We start from the raw sequence: 6,000 nt of genomic DNA on the forward strand, positions 1-6,000 counted from the left end.
CCTCCGGGGATTAATAAAGGTTTATCTTATCTTATCTTATCTTAAATACTGTAGCTTTTTACAGTGAAGCTGCTCAAGGCCTTCCTCTGTGAAATCTTAAAATGAGGCTGCTCCAATAGATGCTGCAGATTTGTTTTTTATTATAGCCTATCTATAAGCAAACTAAACTGTCTGACATCAGTCATTTCAGAAGGAAAATCCATTCAAACACGAGGGCAAGATGAGGATGCAGAAGTGTGGAGGTGAGAGATATTTGTACTACCAGTAAACTGAAGCTCTCAGGAGTAAATGTGTGTGATATGAAGGAGAGCATCTGTTTATAAAGTTTGTGTGCTCACCAGAACTGGACAAAGACAATGTTCTGCAGTAGTACTGTTGAATATATTAACTCCACTGTAGAATGAGATAGTATATGCTTTCGAATAATGTAACAGTGGCATGAAAGCAAACCTATTGAATCCATCAGTACCTTTACTGACATTTTACATCAGGTCATCAATTATTGTCATACATGGAGGATGGAACCTGCCGAAAACAAAAATAAATGAATAAATAAATGAATAAATAAATAAATAAATAAATAAATAAATAAATAAATAAATAAATAAATAAATAAATAAATAAATATGTCATTAAATGTAGCAAAAATAATCTTAAAAATAAATATAGACATTAATTAATTGATCAAATGTGACATGAATTGATTTTTCGGTTTTAATTTGCTTCTTTTTTCTTTCTTCATTTATTTATTAATTTATTAATAAAATGTAACATATATTTAAAAAACAAACATAAATAAATAAAAGGGAAAATTAAGCAGAAGAGTAAATAAATAAGGGAATTATATCAAAGATAAATTAATAAATAAATAAATAGAGACGCAAATTAAAACAGAAATATCACTTCATGTCACATTTTATCAATTAATTAATGTCTACATTTTTTTTTTATATTACTTTTGCAACATTTAATGACATATTTATTTATTTATCGAGTCATTTATTTATTTGTTTATTTATTTATCTATTCACTCATTTATAATTGATTTCTTGAAGGTTCTATCCTCAATAGCCATATGCACATGAGGTAAATTATTTTTTCAATACAGCCTTTTGAGATGAAATCCTCCTCACAGATTATTCGTCATGATGCTCATCTGGTAACATCACACATCTACATCCTTGCATCATGTTATTTTCCGACCTAATGTGTTTGGCTGTGTTTATAGCCACAGTGGTAATATATTTGATATATACAATATGATGTATCATGTATATAAACAGCTGCACCTGAGAAACTTATTGATAAATACAACTTTAGAGACACTGTGTGAGGCACTGCGCAGAATAATTGTTTTCCAATTGTAAATGGATAAAAAGCTTTTTCTATATTTTGAGTAATTGAAGAGAGATGGTGACAACACCAGACGCAGGTAATGCAACCAGTAAAGGTCAAACCTTTCAGAAAGAGACCAGGTTTTTAAAATTGTTCCCTCAGTGTGTTCGCCACAGGTGAGGGACCAAACCTCCCCAAACACAACAAAATGCTTTTAAGGGAAACCCTCAGGGCTTCGGTACTCTTTGCAGGATTGCAAGCAGCCCAAAATAAACACAATCTGACCTTATCACTGGGCAGACAAGGTCCAGGCAGGGGGGAGGGATAATTCTTTATTCCACCGGGTCATTTTAGGAAAAAAGAAAAAAGAAAAGAGCTCAGAAATATGGCTGGTATGTCCGGATTGTTCCATATTTGATAAATAATTTCAGAAGGTTTAGACACTATCAGCAGCAGAGGCAGAACCCCTGACCCCTGAGCTTCACCAGCACAATGTGTGTGTATGTATTGTGCACGAACGCCTGTGTGTGTATTTACGCCCGTTGAACCCATTGTCTCCAGGTCTGTTATCATTATGCAGCAGTTTCCTCCGGCTGGGGTGAGAGACAGAGAAAGAGGAATACACTCAATCATCAGACGCTCAACAATGAAGAGTCTATAAAGTTGACAAGCTCATCGCTCCCGATGCCAATTCAACACAACAGTTCTTCTGCACTCTTTCATGTCTGGCATTTCCCTCCTCTCTTCACTTCAACACAGACTCCCACCCTGCTTATCTACCAAGTTGGTGCCCCAGACACAACCACAAACAAACAGCTGACGTCATGGGCACACACACACACACACACACACACACACACACACACACACACACACACATAAGCTTTCCCATTTCTGGCCTGAAGTCACTGGGTAGGAATGCGATCAAAAATAGAGTGAGAGTGAAATGTGTTTATGGAGGCGGGGGGGTGTTTTTGAGACCAAGAGTGTGACAAAGGGAGGCTGGGTAAAAGGGACACGGAGAAGGAGGGAAGATGGGGGATCACCGTAGGCGCAGTTTGAACTTTAAGGTTGGGGGGTTTAATGTATTGTGTACAATGCAGAGAGGTCTAATGTATTGGGATGTGTGTAACCGACATATTACACCCTCCAAACAGAATGCAACGCGAGTGAGCGTCACTGACAAAATCAGTTTGATTGAACTGTTTTCTATCAGAATGCGACGCCGTTTTGAGCTGAACTTTTGTCAGGCGCCCTGTTTTATTCCTGTCGCTCGATTTGAAAGCACCGCAGGATTCATACAGTCATACATTAACGTTATAGCAGCATCAGACTCCAACTAAATCTCAGCCTATAAACCAAACAGTTGGCTATTAACATGTTGGTTATTTACAGACAACACTTAGTTTACGTGATTCAATCAAATATGTAATAATATCTGGGTAAACATTATCTGGCCACTGTGTTGGACGGGGGAAGACTGAAGGGACATGACGGCGATCAACCTTCATTTCTTAAGGTATCGCCAACGCTCAGGTTGAGACAAGATCGCAAAATAATTATTACACATGTGTGTAAAACAAACGTTTGTATAACGAGATTAATGCATACGAACTTGTCAGAATTATAATCCAAACATACGTCAGATTGCATTGAAGTCTGTGGGATTTTCGGTTTTCTTTCCCCCAAAAGGGGGCGCGACCCTGACTTGTATACCCGTATGTGCCGTTCAGATGTATGGACTCGCAAGTGGCTAGGAAGATGTGGACAGTATGGCTTGTCCATTTTGCAGAGAGAATTGGAGGTGAGCTAGCTACGTTTTACTATGTGTTGTACATTGTACTCTTGATAGCTACGCTCTGATTACTGTAAAAAGAGTAGAAAAAAGTGCTGATGTTGGGGAATCGGCTCGTTGCTCTGCTTCAACTGTGCAAGAGGCTGTGGATGGTCAGAAATTTCTCCGATTGTCTGACGACCGGTCAGGAGGAGTTAATCGGTCCTCGGTCCCCCCTGTGCACTGCACGGCAAACGACGCCCGGCGAAGCTGAAATTCAGTAAATGTAAAATGAAAGGGGCTAAAATCGTTCAGTGTATGCCCAGCTTAAGAGAGAGTGAAATCTTTTTAACAGACATGGGGGCACACCTACAGACGGTGACACACACTGTCCACACTCAGACACACACAGTCTGAGTCATCACCAGCCATCTCTTATCAAGGACTAATAGGCAGCTCAGAGTAAACATCCACCAGTCACACTGTACTGCAGCTGTGTACACTATAAGTTTAACATTATGCAATGTTGGTTAATTACACATGATAACTTTCATTTACATTATGACAAATCTGACGAGACCCATACTTGTTTATTTAAAAAAAAATCTGTGTGAATTGTCTTTTTCTAACTTCCATTGATGTCCATCGCTCACTTTATGCTCCTTTGGGAAGCAGCTGAGCAAAAACGTTTAATGAATATATATACTGTATACACTATATTATTTTTAGCCATTACGTTTACCGTGTTCACAAGAAGAGTCCATATGAACGTCCCCCTCTTGTGGTATTCACAACCTCGTAAGTGGAAAGTTTCTGAAAGCTCCTAGTTAACGAGTTGTGACGTGTTTGTTGACGTTGTCAGAAATGGCGGAGTTCATTTTTTGGTGCATAATAAGTTAATATATTGTAATTTTAGTTGTATATTGTTTTTCTTTGTAATTATATAATATGTCTGAGGAAAATGTTGATATTACCAACGACCTCATCTTTTTCCTCTGTCATTATACCTTTGTATTTCCTGCATTATGTTACCTGCTTGCTAAATCGTTAGCCGCTGTGGCTTCTAGACGCCGACAGCAACGTTAATATTGCCGTTGCTTAGCAGCGGTGTTCTAACGACCTAACCACTTGACCGCCATGCATATCGTGTACAACGAGTTTAATTTGAAGGCACCAGTGGCTTTAAACTGAGAAGCTACAGGTGGATTGAGGGTTGGAGGGGAGACTTATTAAACGCTTTATGAGCCGCTCCAGCAGCAGCAGAGTGGAAAGATCATAAACAGATTAAATAGACAACCCTGTCGCAAAGGGTGCGTTGGATATATGTTGCAGTGAGGAGAGAGCGTGTCTGCCTGATCTGGCTCGCAGGCTTTGCTTCATTTATTCTAGGTCACACTCACTAAATATTTTATGGCGCTAGTCTGGTGAGAAGCTTAAATTTAGATGGTTAAATCTGGGATGGAGTCCAGACATCTATGATTACCACCTGACGAGTGTTTACACGGTAACCAGCAGCCAAAATACCCCCAACAACAACAATCATGTTCATGAGCAAGAACCTGCAACTCTCACTGGAGAACTAACCTACCTGGATAAGAGAATAATTTTCAAGTTTTTCAGCTGGGCGTGTGGCAACTGTTGGATAATGTAAGAGCTCACCTAAATGTATTAAAATGAGTTTATATTTCATTTGCTAATTGCTCGATAATGTGATGAACTGGGACTGGGTTTGTTGCTTTATAACAGATGAAACAGACAACAGATGTATTAGCCTCTACAGTATGTATTGTATGTATGTTTACTTGGAAAATTAAAAACAGTTACCACGACTATGTGCCCCCATTTGTAACCAAATAGATTTGTCCTGCCCCGTTTGTTAGCAACCCTGGTCCGTGCCGTTCACATTGAAATCGACCCTGGTCCGAACCTGGTCTGACCGAGCCCCCCAGGAAGAGCGCCGGTTGTTGATGCCAATTTTCGTAGTGGCCAAACGGCGTTACTACAACTTCCGCGTCGTTCCATTTTGGCTTCATGCGCCACTGAGCAACTTTCACAGGAATGAACGGGGACCCGCCTCCAACGCTGTATCCAGTTCTCTTAATACATCCATGGGTCTGATCCGTCTCTCGACCTGGGTTGTGAAGCCGAGTCGGTTAACGCAGGTTAACCCTTTCAGACACACAATCAACGCTGGCTCAACCCTGGTTAAACCCTTAGTGTGAAAGGGGTATAAGAGTTGAGAGTTCCTTCTAAACAGTAGTTTTCATCTGCAAAGTGGTGCACAGATCAGCCAAAAGCCTTTTGAAGTTTCATGAGGAAGCTGAACACTTACTCACTACTTGAAAGAAGAAATGTTAATCTGGCAAAACAAGGAAAAACAGATATGATGATAAATTGGTTTGATAGCGATATTTTTTCCTGTCCAATCAACCATCTCCTGACTTGTAAAAACTACCCCACATGCCTTACAATAAAGAAACTTCCAATGAGTTGTTGATAAAGTTACCATGTTAACAGTTGCCCATGTTATTTTTCCTAAAGAATCCCTGAAGGTTTGGTCTTTCATGAGAAAGCTGAGGGGCATTTCCAGCTTCAACTCTGTTTTCCTGTGAGGACGGTGACAGTGTGACCTTTGTAATTTTGGGAATGTGCAGGAGGTAATAAACAGGACGGATTTTCCTTCCATAGAAGCCAACAAGCATTTTCAGCAACACAGTTTACTTAAAGAGACGGTTCACCTGAAATACAAAAAAAATAAAATACTTTCACTTACCCCTGATGACTGTTTACTTTGCTGCGAACTGTTTTCATTGGAACTACTGAATAAAAAGTCCTTGACATACTTTGCTTGTCGTGTGAACTGGGTGAAATGAGGTTCACCTTTTCTTTTA

Source organism: Sebastes umbrosus, chromosome 3 (genome assembly GCF_015220745.1).
Source record: "Sebastes umbrosus isolate fSebUmb1 chromosome 3, fSebUmb1.pri, whole genome shotgun sequence".
Taxonomy (NCBI): Eukaryota; Metazoa; Chordata; class Actinopteri; order Perciformes; family Sebastidae; genus Sebastes; species Sebastes umbrosus.